The sequence below is a fragment of the Mus caroli genome, unplaced genomic scaffold (assembly GCF_978045245.1).
Source record: "Mus caroli unplaced genomic scaffold, Mus_caroli_1 scaffold_2, whole genome shotgun sequence".
In the NCBI taxonomy this organism is placed as follows: domain Eukaryota; kingdom Metazoa; phylum Chordata; class Mammalia; order Rodentia; family Muridae; genus Mus; species Mus caroli.
Genome location: NW_028227257.1, coordinates 145,410,441 through 145,429,954, shown reverse-complemented (window position 1 = coordinate 145,429,954; position 19,514 = coordinate 145,410,441). Strand labels below are relative to the sequence as shown.

General features: G+C 47.7%; 2 pseudogenes; both read right to left on the bottom strand.

Annotated features, from left to right (window-relative positions):
- The window catches only part of LOC110290353 (transmembrane emp24 domain-containing protein 9-like), a 49,273-nt pseudogene extending 39,758 nt beyond the window's left edge, over positions 1–9,515 (bottom strand).
- A 7,145-nt stretch (positions 9,516–16,660) lies between these two features.
- On the bottom strand, positions 16,661–17,079 carry LOC110290348 (large ribosomal subunit protein eL36 pseudogene; annotated as a pseudogene).
- Positions 17,080–19,514: the final 2,435 nt, after the last annotated feature.

The following is a 19,514-nucleotide window of genomic DNA, read 5'->3' as shown; positions in this document are numbered from 1 at the left end:
ATTTTGCCCTTGTCCAAAAAGTCTGTCTGAGGCTAAATGAAAGGGTTTTAGATGAATGGCCTTGGCGAAGGAGTTTTCAAGACAGTCTGGTGTTGACTGTGTAACCTGGTTACTAGTGGTCACTCATCTGCAGATCTACAATGAAAAGAAGCAAGCAGGGCAGGGAGAAATACAGAACTCACAGTTTGAAGAGAAAAGGAGCACCAACATTGGTATTTGAATGAGGGAGTCATGTTCCAGCCCCAGCAAGCAGCAGAAATTGGCAGCTTCAGCTACATGGTTCCGGCTTTAGGGTCAAGGACACGAGAAAGGGGTTGTAGAATCTCCCTCCATGGTTAAGAAAAGCTGCCGAGCCAGGCATGTATCAGGGGAGTCCATGAATGGAGACCAAGAGTGGCCATTGTGTGACGCTGAGAAAGAAAGACTGGATTTCGTTGGAAATGCCAAGATGTTGGAGATGCCAAGATGTTGGAGATGCCAGGGTTGTGGGATACCTGCAGCACCTTCTCTAGCACCATGTCTGCCTGCATGCCACTATGCTTCTCACCACGAGGATAATGGGCTGAACCTCTGAAACTCTATGTAAACCCCAATTACATGATTTCCCGTATAAGAGTTGGTCATGGTGTCATTGCACAGCAATAGAACAATAATAGAGACACATGTCACCTCATGCATTCAGCCGTAGACTCAGAAAGGCTTGCTAGGGAGAATCCTGAAATTCCTGTGGATTGATACACAGACATTGTAATTGAAACAAACCAGGAGGAACTCAATATGCATGTGTGGTGGTTTGTGCCGCAGACCCTCTGGGCCCCTTTGTCTGCGTGGAACGGGTCTCTAGTTGCGGGTGGACAAAGCATAGGATGAATTGACAGACAGACACACACAGGAGAGGTCGTGTGGAATCTGAATGTATTTTTCAAATTGAGCATCAGACTTTTTATGCAGAAGACAATAAGGAAGTTGGGTGACATATTCGCAAGGTACAAATGAGGTAAAAGGAATCTTACATAAAACAGAGGAATGCAAACACAAAAGGTCTAACAGGAACCACCTGGGATAGAATTCATTGATAACAACTGGGATCAAAAAGGGCTCCACCTAAGATTCACTTAATCTTAGAAGCCAGGGTCAAGGGCTTCGTGTCCTTGCCATAGTTCCTATTTTAGTCTATTGTATAGTCCACCTCCCCCTTAGGCCATTGTAAATACATGTGTATGGGTGTAACTCAGCTATAGTCTTAGAAGCCAGGTGAGAGGTCTTTACTCTCCTAGGTCAAGGGCTTTCACACCCAAGTCATGGTTCTAACTAGAGAGTTCCATTCTAGCTAACTATCTCATGAATAATGCAATACTCTAAAACCACCACCCGATCTACTTCCTAAACCATTGTAAATTCCTGTATATGGGAGCAACTTGGGTTTTATTGATAGTGTAATACCAAAGGCTATTCTGAATGTCACTGTCTAGCTCAAGGATGTTCTAGGACTGTTGGAACACTGGCGGAAGGCTTTAGCTATGTCAGAATTCAATCTTAAAAGGCACTTATAATAGGATAATACTAAAAAGAGAGCACGTGGATCTATACACTAGACTAACTCGGGAATGGAAAATTAGTGTATGGGTTAGAGGAAACGCCAGACTCTAGGAGGAGAGCTTCCTTGAAGCTCTTTGCCTCATGAGTGACTTTCAAGCCTCTTGGCTTAAACTGACTCGACCAGAGCGCGTGGCGGGTTTGCATAGGGTTTGGACCCACATAGATCATGTGTCTGAATGCTTGGCCACAGGAAGTGGCCTTTTGGAGTAGGTGTGGCCTTGTTGGGGGAAGTGCACCACTGTGTAGGTAGGCTTTGAGGTCTCCTAAGCTCAAACTCTGCCCAGTGTGGAATCAGAGCCTCCTCCTGGCTGCCTGTGGAAATTAGTATCCTCCTGACTGCCTTCAGATCAGTATGTGGAACTTGTGGCTCCTCCAGCACCATGACTGCTTACATTCTGCCATGTTTTCTGCCACTATGGTAATGGGTTGAACATCTGAAGCTGTAAACCAGCCCCGGTGAAAAGTTTGCCTTCATAAGAATTACCTTGGTCGTGGTGTCTTCACAGCAATAAAAACCTAACTAAGAGACTCTGCAAAGCAAATGTAAAGTGTTCAATTAGATACCAGGCACGGAGCCGGGCGGTGGTGGCGCACGCCTTTAATCCCAGCACTTGGGAGGCAGAGGCAGGCGGATTTCTGAGTTCGAGGCCAGCCTGGTCTACAAAGTGAGTTCCAGGACAGCCAGGACTATACAGAGAAACCCTGTCTCGAAAAAACCAAAAAAAAAAAAAAAAAAAAAAAAAAAAAAAAGATACCAGGCACGGTACTAGACTCCTGTTATCCCAGCAGAAGGCAGGAGGATGAGATCGATGCTCAAGGTCATCCTCTGGTACCTAGTGAGCTTGAGGCCAGCCTACATTTCAAGAAACCCATTTTAGAAGAGAGGCTGTTTGCTATAACCTGACCAGTACAATTTGACCCCATCTGGAAAAAAAAAAAAAAAAAAACCATCAGGCTGGGCATAGTGGCCCACACCTGTAATTCAGCACTTAAGAGAAAGAGACAGCCGGGCGTGGTGGTGCACGCCTTTAATCCCAGCACTTGGGAGGCAGAGGCAGGTGGATTTATGAGTTCCAGGACAGCCTGGTCTACAGAGTGAGTTCCAGGACACCCAGGGCTACACAGAGAAACCCTGTCTCGAGAAAAACCAAAAATGAGAGAGAGAGAGAGAGAGAGAGAGAGAGAGAGAGAGAGAGAGAGAGAGAGAGAGAGAGAAAGGGACAGATAGATCTCTGTGAGTTCAAGACCAGCCTAGTCCTGCACTAAACATTGTTCTTATCGCTCACACTTAGTGTGGCTCCTACTTACTTAAACTGTAAAGCGTCTTGTAAAAAGAACAATGTTGATTTTCTCCATGTGACCCACCCAGCAGGAATCCGGGGTTGGGTTGGGAAAGCTGTGCCCTGCGCTGCATAACATATTGCATTAGAACAGCTTTCAGACTGGGCCTTGGCCTGGGTGACTCCATTTTATGGGACATCAGTTTGCTCCATTGTGAGTGCAACCCCTCAAGGAGAGTGACTCCACATGTCATTCGTGCTACTAAACAACTGCTCTCTGCCCGGAACAGATGGGGGCACAGATGGGAGCCATCTTGAGAAAAGACTGAGGAATAACTTTTTCTACAAATATCCTCAGCTATGAACTTGTCAATGAATCCTGGAGCACAGGAACACAGAGGTGCAGTGAATCCACACCAGAACGAGGTAGACTCATGAGCTTATGAGCTTAGCGCTTCTTGATTCTATAAAGCACAGTACCAGGGCACCCATCAGCGCATCCTTAGGTCACCGGTGCAAGGACCACAGGATCCTCAGGGACACACTCTGCTTGTCACCAAGGCTTTACCTTAGCATGGTCGCTACATTCACACATTTGCCATTTGTCTGGATCCAGTGAACCTGGAAACCAATCAGTCCCCTTCAACCTGCTCCGTGATTTGGGGCCCTCATGGCAGAAAATCTCTATGCCTGGCTTTGAAGTGACTCTCCTTTCAGCTCCATCAGCTCTCCCATCTTGCTTTCAACATGGCACCTTTGAGCCGTTCAGCCCCTTTCGTTCTCTCAGCATTCTGTAACCTACAAGGTCCTTGTCCCCAATTGCCTTTTGACTGATCAATAAAGAGCCAATGATCAATAGTTGGGCAAAGGGAGATGGAGCTAGGACAGAGAGGAGGAGAAAAAGGAGGACTGTCATGATGAAGTGGAAGATGAATCATATTTAGAGATGCAGGAAAGAGAGTCAATGAGTCATGGAAGAATTTGGGTAAATGGCCACTAGACACTTCCCTGATTGAGCCTAGGGTAGCAGGCAAAGAATTAGAACTGCCCAGCCATTGAACTAGACAGCATATTAAAAATAAGCTAATGTATGTGTGTCTTTCATTCTAAGATCCAGGGAGCTTCTGGACAGGTGTCTGGAGGAGTGGGACCCACCGGAAACACAAAGCGGTGTAGCCAAACTCTACGCTACAACATGTGATATGTGACCTGAGACTTGATTACACTAGTTAAGACTGAAAAAAAAAAAAAAAAACCAGGCATAGTGACTCATGCCTGTAATCACAACACCTGAAAGTCTGAGGCAGGAGGATTGCTCTGTATTTAAGGCTGGCCTGGGCTACATGCGATTCCAGGCCAACCTGAGCTCCAGAGTGAGACTTTGTCTGAAAAACAACAAATTAGAATAAAAGAATCTACTGTGAATGGCGGTGAAGCCAGCAGGGCTTGGTGAGTCAGAGGTGAGGACATTGATGGCATTGTTTGTGAATTTACCAGAACTCTAGAAGCCGCAGCAATGTGGAAAATGACAAGTATGCAGAGAGAGAAAGGGAGAGAGAGAGAGAGAGAGAGAGAGAGAGAGAGAGAGAGAGAGAGCCTCACAATGCAGGCCTGGTATCCACGATTGCTTTTCTTCCAGCCTGACAGTAAGTCACACTAGGAGGAATGAGGTGCCTGTCAACACCTCTTTCCCTTACTGCTTCCAAGAAAACGCTGTTCAAACCGCCACTGCTCTCTTTTTACCTGCCTATGACTTGTAAGTCCTCTGTTTTCTAATGATATTAAACCGCACCTCTGGTACTTTCATATTTCTAGTTTTAAAAGGCAGACACAGAGAAAGCCAGGTATTTTTATGCTCTTGGGTTTCATTTCAAAAACAAAACAAAGCAAAACAAAACACCAAGTCTCGGGCTTTCAGGGCCAAAGAATTCCAGCAGTTGACATAAAAATCTTACCTACCCAACCAAAACTTTAAAGGTTGCATTCCATTCTGTTTTAAACGTTGCTTCTCCTGACCGTTTAAGAAAGGTCACGCAGGAAATTCAATCTATTTGAGTAGAGGGAATGCAATTCTAGATTGTTCCTTTGTACAAATGTACTACTTAATTCTTAAATTAAGTGCATGATATTTAAAAGCACAAATACAAAATGTGAGTAGGCTGGGCCTCCTCAAGAATTAGCGTGCAGTAAAATTAGATTCTAGTCTAAGCCTGAAATTAGCCTGGGCTCATTTCTGGTCCTGCAATTATACACACTGTGCAACCTTAGGGGGAAATTGTTACTTAACTACTTATCTCCAAGTGGGTGTAATTCTCTGTCCCTCAGAGAACCTACAAAAATTACCAAAGATGTTTTACGTTCTTGCATTAAGGCTCTAGATGCAGCTACCATGTGAGCATCTCTCGTCATTTAGAACAGATATGAGAGGATGCTCCGTTGTCTTTAGCCACCAAATCCTACAGGGGCAGAGTTTCCATCCACATCGTGCAGTTGCTAGTGATGTGGGATTTGCCTGGTCTTAGAAATAGTAACAGCACATTGGGCATCGTGGTGCAGGTCTATGTTCCTAGCACTTGGGAGATGCAGGAAGGAGGACCAAGAGGGTCAAGGTCATCCTTGGGTACTTAGCAAGTTCAAAGCCAGCCTGAGTTACCTGGGATCCTTTTTTTCATTTATCAAATACCACCATCACCAGGGGCTCACTCTATAAGGGTGGCCTTGAACTTTTTCTCATTCTACCTCTACCTCCCAGCCTCTGGTCTGTCTGTGCCCACTGTGTGTGTGGTGCTAAGGATTGAACATAGAATTCTTTGCAGGTAAATCAATCACTCATATTCAAAGCCCTTCTTTTTCCTCCTAATCATTGTCCATTTCTACTTTGTTTACTCCTCTGTGATCAGGTTGAACCTCCTTTTTCCCTCTCAGAATTGTATAACCAGTCCCAACACTGAGCAGCACAAGAGGCCAAGAGCACACTAGGAGAGGAAGTCACTCACTAACCAATATCTCGGTCCTCGGGGCCTGGGAGGCTACAGACCACAGGAAAATGAGAACACAGAGCTCTGAGGCCAGCACTGGGAGGATTAGTTTGAGTACAAGGCCAGTCTGGGCTGCACAGTGAGGCTTTTTCCTAACAACAGCTAGAAGAAGAGGTGCTCTGCAGGGAACAGCATTGATCCCCCAGACTCCTGCACAGCCTCTTCTGGCTCCATGAACTGAAGTCCCATGCAAAGCTGACATCTGTGCAGGGAATTCAGCAGAGTGAGTGACTAGAAGGTCTGTAGTTAGAAGGAGTTGAAATGTTGTAAATAGAGAGATAAAATTCTTCTGGGCTATCATTAGTCCGTAGCAGTTTACCAGAAACATCCTTTTGACACTCTGGTGACATTTTCAGAATGCATTCCTGGAAATCACCTGACCTATGGGCTCCAGAGCTGAGAATGTCACCAGACAGTCTGGAACCTACAGCAACAGTCCCAGGTGTGGCTGTGAGCAGGTGCCTAGCTCCTGTCCCCTCCTCAACAGACCACTCTGTAAATTAATTGATCTGTGTTTCCTTTGTTTTCTTCTGTGACTGTAAAAGTTCTGCTAACTCCTCCAAGAGGTATCATTTAGGGTAACCTGAACTTGCGATCTGGGGTCTTGGTCAGTCGCATCTGGCTCCTAATAACACTCTCCTATTGTCCCTGAGGCAATTGTGTTTTGATGTGACAACTTCTTTTTGCTTCTTCCTCTTTGTCACAGCAATTGTCAAATGTCATAAAGCAAAGAGGAGTGTCATGAGCAAAGTTTAAAGGGCTCACTCCAGCAGCTATCTTCCATGCACAGGCTGAGGCTAGTCCACTAAGGAGGGACTTCTAGCCTTCTGGGTTCCAAAATAAACAGGCTTAGCGCAGGGCATTTCCATGATGTTCTGTAGGCAGCAGAGTTGGAGGGAGGTTATTGTAGAGTACTGTTGGGTTGCTCACATTGAGCACAAGCTAACACACACACACACACACACACACACACACACACACACACAGACAAACGCACACATTCACTCTAGACCTCAGGACATATCCCTGGAAGGTGTATGTAACTCTTCTACATTCCCACAGCAGGAAACAAAGGCTCCAAACAATGATTCTCCCCAAGCTCTCTATTCCCCAATACCAGGGATAGCTCTGCCCGGTCCTGGGTCTGCAAACCCCTTAAGGCCCCTGGGAAGAAGGCTTCTCCTGCCACAGGCAAGCAGGCACCATCCTGCCTCTCCTTTGCCTCACCCTGCATGTTGCTACTTTTGGCCCCAAAACTGGGTTCTTTGTCCCTCTCAGAATTGTGAGGGGGAGAAAACAAGATCAAGTGCTATCAAGCAATGAAGGAGACTTTTCATTCTTGGCCAAGAATGGGGTAAAGGAACTAATACATGTGTAAAACAGCTTCCCAGCAGCCCCGGGACTCAATGGCTATAACCTCAGGGTGAAAGAAATGAGGATTGGGGTGAGGCTGACACCGAGGAGGAATGCTTGTGTGCTTCTGGGAATGCACACAACTTTTCCAGCAATGTGGGCACTGCCCCCTTCGACCTTTTCATGGTTCTTTTTGTCCAGTTGTTGTCATGGCAATTGTGAGCTGAAGTGGCCCTGGGGGTTATGCCATTTTGTGTGCAGATGGCATAGAGATCCTTTGAGGATAATCATCTGCAATCTAACCAGTTTAGGCTGGCCCAGGACTTCAAGCATCCAGTCCTCAGAGATAAACACAGTCAGGATGGAGTAAAGATGCAGCTAGCTCTTCTAGGCGGTCTTCAGAGAAAACATGCCCTGCTCCCTCAAATTCTGGGATCAATGGATTTATTTATTTATTTATTTTTTATTTATCTATCTATCTATCTGGAGGCAGGGTGTTGTGTGCTTATGGAAGTCCGAGAACAATCTGCAGAAGTTTATTCCCTTCTCCTGTCATGTGGATTCCAGGGATGACACCCATCCAGGTCATCAGGCTTGGCAGCGATCATTGTTACCTGCCATCTTCCTAGGCCTACGGGAGCTTGGATGGGGATTCCTCCATCAACATGGTCAAGAGGGTTAGGGAATTGCTCTGGCCCCAGTTGCCCATAGGCCTGGCTTTCTACACAGCTGTCTTATGCTAGGGCCATTTTCCTTTTCTGTTGCTTTGTTTGTTTGTTTGTTGATGGTTTTGAGATAGGGTCTCAGATAGCCCAGACTGACTCCAACCTAACTGTGTAACCTGGGAGGACCTTGAATGTGTTGATTTTCCTCCTAAATATTTGGATGATAGGTGTTTGACATCATGTCTGGTTTGTATATGCTGGGCTTCCAACACAAGTCATAGAGAATGTTGGATAAGCACTCCAGAGTTGAGCTAAATCCCTATCCTCAAGAAAGATTTTTTTTAATTCTTTTTTTTTCTTCCCTTTTTTAAAATTGGAGAACCAATGTAACAAACCCACATTCGTTGAAAATGAAGTCGGTAACTAAGACTCTGTAGGCTCTGGCTCCAACCAGCATTAAAGTCTCTGCTTGGTTTGATACCAGTTGCTCAAGCCCCAGAAAGGACAACTGTAAGAAACTAAAATCTACCTCTGGGCCCCTTTCGTGCACTGCAACCCCTCCACACCCATAAATTGACAGGCAAACACACTCTAGATTAGCAGGTTGGTTCTAAGCCAAAGGCAAGAAAAGCAAGGTTTTTGGAATAGCAAAGAGTCACTGACCTACTCAAAATTCCACATTAACAAAGGAAGACAGAGGAAAATCAGCTTGCTGGCCCACCCACTTCCCTCCCGAAACCTACCCCAGACAGCAGCCTCACTTTCTTGATCAGCAACACTGAGATTCTGAGACACCAAGGGCACCGCCAGCCCCTGAGAGATTGATTACTGCAAAAGGTCCAGAGGTGCAAGTGAGAGGGCTTGTCCTACTACCAATTCAGCATTAGCCAGCCGGGCTGCTGTCCTCCACCTGAGCCTGAGGAATGAGGACATGTTTGCAGCCCCTCTCTCCTCCAGAACATCTGCGGCTGAAAACCAGTCCTGCTCCCAGAGAGAAATTGGTTCCAGGCCCTTTTCCCATAGCCTGGAAGGAAGACCTGTGAGGCTTGGGACAACAACACCAACTTCTTGACTTCAAAAAAAAAAAAAAATCTCTTGAGGTGGCACATCTGCCAGACATCAATGGCCACGAGGCTGAGAGACTGCAGGATGGACCGCCATAGCGCTCCCTGGTTGGTGCTTTCGCTGGCTTGTCTGAAGCTCCCCTCTCGCCACCGCTGGTAGGTCTGCTCCTTTTAGATCTGCTCCACTTGCTCCACCAGCCGAGAAACTCTCAGCTGCAGCTCACTCAGCTTGTCTTTGGCAGCAATTTCTGCACAGTCGTTCGCGTGTTCACCCACTTCAAGATGAACTCTCAGCATCCCTCCTGCAAAGAGGGAGACCTTGGTGGAATTGGAGTGAAGACAGGAGCTGGTGCTCACCAGGGATGTTGAGGTAAATGTGAACCTGCCCTCAGAGCCATACTGCTGGGCCAGGATGACCTTGTCCTCTGGGTCTTTTACCTCCACGAACATGCCAAGCCCAGGGGTGGCTGGCCGGTACTCCTCCCACTGTTTGTCATAGAGCTGCATCCAGTAATTTCCTAGAGACCTTTTTTATTCTTCTAAAAATGGTTAGTGTGGGTATAGAAACAATATGGTCTGCACCCTCACTGGGCTGGGTCCTGTGGGAAGTAAGTAAGTAGGTGGTGGAGTGAAGAGAGAGAAAGAAGCAAGCAGATAGGTGCTGGAGAAGCAGGGGGCAAGAGGCCATTTGTGCACTATGAAGAGAGGCAGAACTGGAAACAGGAAGGCCATTGCTGTTCTTGCTCCTTGGGAGATGGTGAATTACACTGTCTATCAGTAGAGCCAGTGATGAATGCAAGAACCAGTGGCCTATGTCTTCTTCCTTTGAGAAAGTCAACCACCATGTGAGTCACTGTGACCCCCAGAGCTACTTACCAGCCCAGGGAGAAGAGCAGGACCTGCAGAGTGGAGACCACAGCATGTGGTCCATCAACATGTCCTGCTGTGTTTAATTCTCATTGTTGGCCTGTCTGCTTATCTCTCGAGTTTATTGTAATGGTGGTTCAACCATGAGATGGGACGACTCTGTTGAATTACAGTTTTTCTGTGCTGTGTTTGGCCATGTGTTTGGCCAATGTATTTATTTCCTTTGCATTCTTAGGGTTGGACAGACATTTGAAGACACCCAGAGACTCTGTCCACTGTGTGGCCTGCAGCTCAAACCACTACAATATGCGAATATGGTGGACAGATTGGAGAGGAAGAGAAGAGGAACATTGTGAGCACTGTGAAGAGAGGCAGATCTGGAGACTTGAAGGTAGAGAGGAACACCATTTGTGAGTAGCCTGTGATGCCACCTGAGGCCATGGTTAGGTTGTGGCCTTGCTGCTGCTGCTGAAGGCCATGGCTGGGTCTGTGATCATGCAGTAGCAGGGGTCTGCATCAATGTCCATGGCCCAAATTACCACCAAAGGCCATGCAGACCTTGGTCCCTGGTCTGAGATGCCACCTGGGATCATATTAATATACAAAGGCTAGGTAGAGCTGACCCCACCCCTTACTGACTGCAGCATTTGGGAGAGCACTGTGCTGCTGGGAAACACAGTAGAGCTGGCCCCGGTGGTGAGAGTGTGGGAGAGCTGGTGGGCTGACCAACTCAGCTACCACCCAGGCCCAGATCCTGGGCTCTGAGTTGGCCCACCCCAGCATCTACTCCACCTATGAACTGCTGGAGCCCACGAAGGGGCCTGTCCTCAGATGTGGCCAAAAGGCCACATATAGTTTAAGCATAAATGGACTAAGATATCAACTGAGCCTTGTCCTGCTGCTGATTGGTCCAGAGTGAGTCAGCTGCAGATCTCCCTACTACTTTGCTAATGCTTTTTGGTTATGAGAAAAGAATGGGGCTTTTGGTAACTAAAGAGCTGGCTGCTTGAGTGGGGGCGGAGGGACAGAAGCCAAACAGGAGCCGGGCACAGAGGCCTAGTGGAATTAGATGGGTTGGGTTGCTAAGAGATTGTCCCAGCAAGCAGGTCAACAGCTTTGTACTACACAGACGTCTCTGTGTCTTTATTATTGAACCCCAAGCAGGACCCTGCAAAAGCTCCCCCAGTAGACAGGTTGTGTTTCCCCACAAGCTTGGCTCTTTCTCCCCATTCACAGAGCCCTGGGGCTCCCCAGAGGTCTTCTTGTTCCTGGAGGAACAAGTCACAGCCTGTCAGGATCTGAGAGTGGCAGACAGACACCTGAGCAAATAAAATCCCAGATTCTAGCAGGGCCACCTCCTGCTCTGCTCCATCTTTTCTAGCTGGGAGCTTAGAACAAGGTGGTGCCCTTCATAGGTCACTGTTCAGCTCGGTGTGGTGGTATGGCCTACAATCCCACTAGGGAACTGGAGATAGGAAGATTAGGAGAACAAGGCCAGCCTTGGCTATATAGTGAGTTAGAGGATAGCCTGGGCTACATGAGACCTTGTCTGACAAGAAAGAAAAGAGGCAAAGCTGAGTGTCTCTATTTGCTGTGCTGGTTACTTTTTTGTCAACTTGACAAATCCTAAAGCCACTTAAGACGAGGAGTCTTCATTGGATTGGCCTGTGCAGCAGTGTTTGGAGTCAGGGTCTCACTATGTAGCTCTGGCTGTCCTGGAGCTCAGGATGTAAACCAGGCTGTCCTCAAACTTTCAGAGATCCACCCACCTCTGCCTCCCAAGTGTTGGGGCTTTAAAGGCATTCTATGCCACTGCCTGACTTCTATTTTAAACATTTTCTAATTGATGTAGGAGGGCCCAGTCTACTTTGGCTGTGTCATCCCTAGGCAAGTGGTCCTGGGCTGTTTAAAAGGAACTGAGCCAGCCAAGAGAAGTAAGCCAGTAGGCAGCATCCTCTGTGCTTGGTTTTGGCTTCGAGCTCCAGTCTTGAATTCCTACCTTGACTTCCCTCCAGGATGAACTGTAATGTGTAAGATGAAATGAACCCTTTCCTCTCAAAGTTGCTTCTGGACAGTGTTTTATCACCACTACAAAACAGTAATGAGGCTGTGTAGATAGCCAGGGAAGAACCTAGAGAGGAGCCATGGGCCCTCAGGAAGGTACAATGGCCAGATGGGCCGCATCTCTGATTGGACTATGGGCGATGAGCAATGTCTCACACCCAGGAGCCTGGCCTTGACTTTCTCACACAGTAAGATGTGTGTCAGCCTTCAACTTAAAGGTTACAGTAGGGGCTAGTCTCTCCCCTGCTGCCCATTGCCTAAGACAGACCGGACTGTTTCCTGGATCTTGATTATTTCTGGAAGATCTTGGAGATTTAGTCTTGCTATGTAGCCTCAGACCCACCTCTAACTGGTGAGCCTCCTGCCTCTGTTTCCTGAATGCCGGGATCACAGGAGTGTGCTAGCACTCCCAACGATGGCTTTTTCCCCTCCAGGAGTATGGGAGTCCTACTAAATGCTAGACTCTAGAACTAGTGCCATCATTTTCTGACCCCATTTCACAGGTATGCTTGTGCCCTGGCGTGGGATGGAGTGACAGTGGCCCTATGCTGTGTTTTCCATATATACCTGAGCATTAGTAGCTGATGAATTTGATGGGTGAGGACAGGTTTTGGGGTGTGTGGCTGCAGGCTGAGTGTTCAGGACAGGCTGTTGCATGTAATTACAAGTTTGCCTTCAAGAGTATACCTAGGCTCACTTCTGGATTCATGCATGGGGTGTGTGTGAGTGTGTGTGTGTGTGTGTGTGTGTGTGTGTGTTGCCTCTGAGCTTGCATGCACAGGGAACAAGCAGGCTCTGGATTTGTTTTTCCTGCTGAATTGAGAAACCTCTCTCTCAGCATGTGCCCTCAGGGCTCCAGTGGTCTAGCAGCTGCCTCACTCTTCCCTTTGTTTCTGCTTCCTTTCTGAAACCCATAGGAGCAGTGGCCTCAAGAGATTAGCCAAAGCTTGTCTTGGAGGTGGGTGGGGACAGACCACAGTTCCAAGGAAGGGTCTCAGTCTCTCTCTCCCTGTCACCACTTTGAAAAGTTGCTCCAGTTAGCCTCGCAGACTTCTTTTCCTAGATTCCTGTCAGTGGCCCACTGCAGAACCGCTGATAATGGCTAGCCATAGGAAACATCTGTCAATCACTGACATTCCTTCCTCACTACTCACCCCTTCCTTGGTCACTCCTAGCAACGTCCAATGTCTGGCCAAAAAAGGGAAAGTTCAACCTCCTCCCTGGCCCTCTAACTACCCCAACTGTGGATGGGATGGTCCACAGATTCTTATAGATCCCCTAGCAAGGTCTCTCCCCAAACCAGGGCCTACACTGTCTTTGTCTTAAGTCTGTTGTCCTTCCTTCCTGAGGACAAACCACTCCCATATCCTAGGTCTCTAGCTGTATAGCAGGGCGTGGCTACTCCCTAGCCTCATGAGCTTGGAGGAATGTAATGGGAAGAGACCTCGAGGCAGACCACACAGGTTGGAATCTGTGTCCCTGTGCCAGGTCCGCTCCCCCTTAGCCCAGTCCCCCTCTCCTACTGCCCCCTCCTCTGCCACTTCCCCACTCCCCATCCCCCCACCCCTCAACTCTCCACCCCACAGACAAGGAGGCTTTGAGCAGTCACTGAATGACTCCTCCACCAAGATGGAAGCTTTCTGTAAGTAAGTAAGGCAAGCCTCAACTAAGGTCTTGTGCATTTGTACTGGATGCTGCTGGGCTCTATCTGGGTCGATCGCCATGGTGACCAGCTCACTTGTTGCCAGGCTCTAGGAGTATTACCTTCTAAAGTCACATCTTTCTACTGGCTGAATTCACCCTACCCCACCCCAACCCCTTTTTTTGCTTGGGCCTTAATATACAGTCAGGCTAGCCTTGAACTCACTATCTCCCAGAGTACTAGAATTACAGGCATGCGCCACCGTTTTCCATTCAACAAATATTCTTAGGCTGGCAAAGTGGCTCAACAAATAAGAGCACCAACTACCAAGCCTGCCGACCCATAACTGCAGAAGGAGAAACTGAATCTTACAGGTCCTCTTACTTCTACATGCATGCCATGACACATACCAGTGTGTGTGAACACACACACATACACAAACATACACACACACACGTTCTTAAGTTTATTTTATCTTGAGACAGGATCTCACTACATAGCCCTGACTGACCTGATACTCAGAGAGCCACCTGCCTCTGCCTTATAAGTTCTGGGATTAAAGGTGTGGGCCAGCTTTAAAAAAAGTTTTTTTTTTAACTAAATATTCTTAATTACTCACTATGTAAGACTGGAAGAGGAAGACTGATGAAAGAGAATAAACATCAAGAGCTAGCCTTTCGGATTTCAAAATGCAATCCTGCCTGGTGTGGAAAGGCAGGCTGTGGGTACCTGGAGAGCTAGTGAGGAAATCTAGAACGGTTTGAAAGAACAAAGGAGCCCTCACTGGGGACCTGACAACTGAACTGGCCTCTGAAGGATATAGAAAATATCACAAAGGGGATGTGAGGAGAGGGGGAGGGGAGAGGGAGAGGGAGCGAGGAGCATTGGAAAAAGCAGAACAGCACCTAAGAAGGTCTGCAGCGGCAGGCAGCAATGGAGAATGTGAGGGTACAGAGCTGACTATCAGGAGCCATCATGGGACAAGCTAATAACTAGCAGGTGATCATCCTAAAGTGGCCTGCCTCAGGTTAGTATATAATCTGCGACAGGTGAGCCCTCATTAAGCAAGGCTGTGAGGGACAAATTTTAGGAAAGATTCCTGCTATTAATATGCTTTTCCTGTTATTATTAAACATATATAACAATCACTAAGTAGGAGCACATCCCTTTGAAGCAGATCTCTGCAGATCCACGAAGATGTACTGTCTTGTAGTGATGCTATATAGACAAATAGATGACTTAAGTCTTAATGATGATCCTATGAGAATTCCTAAAATTATATCTGCGATTATCAAGCTCTTTTATAATGGGACTTCTACTAGGTCCTTTTCTGATAGTCAAAGCTGCAGTGAGAACTCTGCCAGTCTCCCAAGTGTCACCAGGTAATTGATGGTAACCAGACCTTCTCCTACTCAGAGCACATTCCAAGAGGTGGTAAAACAATTAACCAAAGGTCATTAAAAGGCAACTAACAATTTATTGTAGGTGCTAGGACAGAAGATAAAATACCAACTGGGTTTATCTATACAAAACTTCACTAATAACTTAGTTATGGTTTTAAACCTTCAGTGAACCTGTGGAGCTGAGACAGGAGATGGATGTTTAGCCAGATAATTATTCCTAGTGGATGTGCATATAAACATTTGCCGTTGTAAACTTCTGTTTCAATTTATGATTTTTTGTTTTGTTTTGGTTTGGTTTGGTTTTTGAGACAGGGTTTCCCTGTATAGCCCTGGCTGTCCTGGAACTCACTTTGTAGACCAGGCTGGCCTTGAACTCAGAAATCCGCCTGCCTCTGCCTCCCGGGTGCTGGCATTAAAGGTATGCGCCACCACACCCGGCTATGATTTGATTTTTTTTGTGTGAACTTGTGATGAACTTTGTAACATGTGATCATGTAATCTGAAAGATGTATAAGTACTGAGGACAAAGAGAAGCTCAAAAATCATCAATAGAGCTAAGATTAATAGAGGAGACATTTTTGCCTTTCCCCACTTAGACTAGATTCTTTTCCCTTTCCCCACTTAGAGAATTTTTCCCTTTACCCACTTAGGATCTTTCTGCTTTTCCCCTTAGATAGCTTTCATAGGAAACTTTTTACAACTTGGTAACAAATTCTATAATCACTTATCTAAGTATCTTTTCTTCCTGCAACTTCCAACTAGCAGGCTGAAAGTTAGAGCCCAGCAGTTCCTGCTGAAATAGACAAGGCTATTTACTTAATCTTTTGTGGCTTGAAGAGGAGGTGCTAGGTGCCAGAAACTGCAGTTTCTGGCCTCAGAGGATCACAGAAGGCAGGTCAACTGCAATAGCATAGTAACTTAGGCTTAGTAAGTAAACTTTTTATTATACAGCAACCCTAAATGTCTTTCCTGTCCTACCCTCAAAGTCCTACCCTCCGCCTAAGCTCTCCCCCACCCCCGCCCCAGCCCCACGCTGCCTCAAGAAGAATCAACAAGAAAGAAGAACACCCCACGCTGGAGTCTGCCCCACCCCCACCCCGGGCAGTTTACAAGAAAGACAGGCAGCTGGGTAGTTAAAGGAGAAAGGTTAGTCAGGAGCCCAAGTGCACCGTGTGCCCCCAGCACCCCAGACCCGGAAGGCCTGAGAGGGGTTCCGAAGTTTCCTGTTTATTCCTGGTACCAAGGATTCAACTCGCCTGTCTCATGATGAAGTGACTGCTCTGCCCCTCCCCCGCCCCCTCTTGGCTGTGACATTCCCTTACTCCTAGAATTCTTGGGCTTGTCTTAGCAGGTGCTTTGTGTACCCCTTCATGCCAGGTGACTCACAGAGACACGCCCAAGGGTGGTTGCTGACTCTGCAAACCTCACTGCTCAGGGTCTCATTCCCAGCACGTGCTGGCTGATTCTTTTAACAATTAATTTAATAATGAAGTAATTTGTGCATTTGTGCTCCCCAGAGATGCACCACGACACACGCAAATCTGAGAAGAGCTTGCAAGAGTCAGTTCTCTCCTGCCTGGTACCTTGGGCTTGGTGGCAGTTGCCGTCCCTTTACACGCTAGGTCATTTTTGGGAAATCTTTTTTTTTTTTTTTGAATGATTTTTTTTTATTGGGGGAGGGTTCATCAATCCTTCTTGGCCGCCGCCTTCCTCATGGCTGCCAGCACGTTGCTCAGCTCCTCCCGCTTTCTCTTGGCGTGGATTTGCGTGCCCACCCTCTTCTTGATGAACTTGAGCGCACGCTTGTCCTTGGACACTGAGCAACCCATGGCTCGCCGCTCGTAGGGCGCGAAGCTGCACACCTCCCCCATCAAGTCCTGCGCGAACTTGGTGTGCTTGGTGAGGCGCCTTTGGCGCCGGCTGTGTCTCGGCTCGCTGACGTTTTTCGTCACCTATGGCCCTTGTTGAGGTCCACAGCCGTGGGGTAGAGCAGGGCCCTGGCTGTGGGCAGCGGGGACAAGACTGTGGCCAAGACACTGTACCTCGGTCCGTGCCCGCCCGCATGCCAGGACACCCTGCGGGGCCCGGAGGCCCAATGGGCCATGACGGAAAATCTTGATTGTCAATTTGACATAATTTGGAATCAACATGGAAACACAGTTCTGAGTGTATCCAGAAAGGTTTACAAAAAGGAACGAACCACCCTGAGTGTGAGTGTCACCGCCCTATAGGCTGGGATCTCAGACTGAATTCAGAGGAAGGAGTGAGCCAAACCCCAGCATCCATCTCTGATTCCTGTAGAGTCAGTGTGACCCGTGTCCTTGAGCTCCTGACACTGTAACCTCCTCACTATGACAAAGCCTTCCTTAAGTCGCTTCTTGACAGGTGGGGCTGGAGAGGTGGCTTGGTGGCTAAGAGCACTGGATGCTCTTCCAGAGAACCTGGGTTCAATTCCCAGCAACCACATGGTGCTCACAACTATTTGTAATTCCAGTTGGGGGGGGGGGGGAATCCAACAACCTCTGCTGACCTCTGTGGGTACCAGAGACACAAGTGGTGCCCAGACATTTGTGCAGGCAAAACACCCCTACATATAAAATAAATTTAAAAAAAGAAAGAGAAGTTAAATACTAGGAAGGTGGCCCGGTAGCTCAGGGGACAGGAAAGTACATCTGCAGCAGTCAGAGGAGCCCACACGAGAAGCCTCTCTAGCCCCACGTGTCATCTGCACAAGTTCTCACACTTGAGAAGTAGACCCAAAGTGCTGATGGAGGATGTGATGTCCACATCTTAATGCCCAGTCCCAAGACTGTGTTAGGGCACATGCCAAGGGGGAATTGAGGCCTTGTGCTTAACTAACTTTAAACCAAAACTGCAGAACTGGGGTGTATGTAACCCAGTGGCAGAGTGCTTCCCTAGTGTGTGCAAGGCTCAGGAATCTAGTGCCACCATCATAAATAATATCAACGATGAATAAAACAAACTTCAAACTTCTGGGTTACTTGGGTGAAATGGACTGTACGAAGCGTTTTAAAGTATATAAGGTAGACTTTTAAAAGTGTCTAAGTCCCCATGTAACGGTCTGAAACTTCAGTGACTTTGGAAGGACATGGTGGTGACCCCTTATACTGTAGACCTTAGCCGAAAGCCACTGAGGCATGTTCAGAACCCCTATAGGTAGAATTACAGCCCTTACAACTGGGAGAAGCCTGTTGTTGCTGCTAAGCCCAGGTCTTCGGTGTATTATGCCCCTGGCTATGGACCTATCTGAGCAGCCTAACTGGACTGAGTCCGAGTAAGCCCAAGACAGAGTCTTTCAAAGTAGCAGAGGGAGGTGGAAGAAGAGTCTGTTCAAAAAGAAAGCAGGGATTGGCATGATGGAAAGCCAGGAATCCTTTAGTGACTCCTGGAGCCAAGGACAGAAGGAGGCCATAGGCTAAGGATGCCAGCAGCTCCTAGAAGCCAGAGAGCAAAGAAACACACTGACCCTAGAACTGAAAAGAACACACCCCATGACAACCGGCTGAACCAAAGAACCATAAGGTAACACACGAGCTAGTCTTAGGCACTACCTACTTGGTGATGGCTACAGAAGCCATGGCACATGAACAGCCATGGGGTAGTGTTTCTGAGGACCACTGGGCTGCACAGCCAGCCAGGCTGTGCTGTAAGAATGGGCTCCTACCCAGGTGGAGACAGGCGATGGGAACAGGAATGCTGGTTGTGAGGGTACCCCCAGGGGAACTTGGAATGAACACAGACACTTCGAAAGCTGCATGGTGTCCTGTCTTAGGGCACTGTCCCTACCAGCTACCAAGTACAGATTTGTGCTACACTGAGGATCCTAGGGACACAGAGACAACCAAGACAGGCACTGGCTTCTTGAAGGTTATGGGGAGGAGGAAAGTGAAGCACAGAGACAAATCTGGATTCAAAAGTCATCGTGACTCAGAATAACAGCACCCTTACAGCAGAGGACAGGGCAGACAGTGACCACACAGAAGACCTTCGTGATTCCTCACGAGCCACATGGTCTACAGTGACAGGATGAGCAGACGTACGATGTGGGCAGCTTCTTCCTTTCTGGAGTCTACACTTCCGTGTGTTAGAAAACCGGCACTTCCTTTCCCTGCCTTCCTTCCGCCTCCAAGCCTGGAGAGAAAGAAGAGAGCGAGGCTGGCTGTAGGACAATCAGTCACCTTCACACCCAGCACCTACTGCGTGCGGACTCTGGCTGGACCGGTCACATTGGTCACGTTCTTCAATGATTCTTCAAAACATCCTGAAGCAGATCATGCTGGAGGAGGGGGTGGGGTGGATATTTCATGATTCCATTTACATGAGGGGCTTGGGAAAGACAGGAAGCGGCGAGGTGGGCAGATGGGACAGAGGGAGGACTGAGCAGAGGGTTGGTGTTTGGAGGCGCAGTGTTTGTGTTTGGGAAACTGAGGAAGCTCCCCTGGAGATGGACGGAGGCGACAACTGATGCAGCAAGTTTGTGGAACTGGATGGCCAAAGCCAGTCTGGGGTTAGACATAC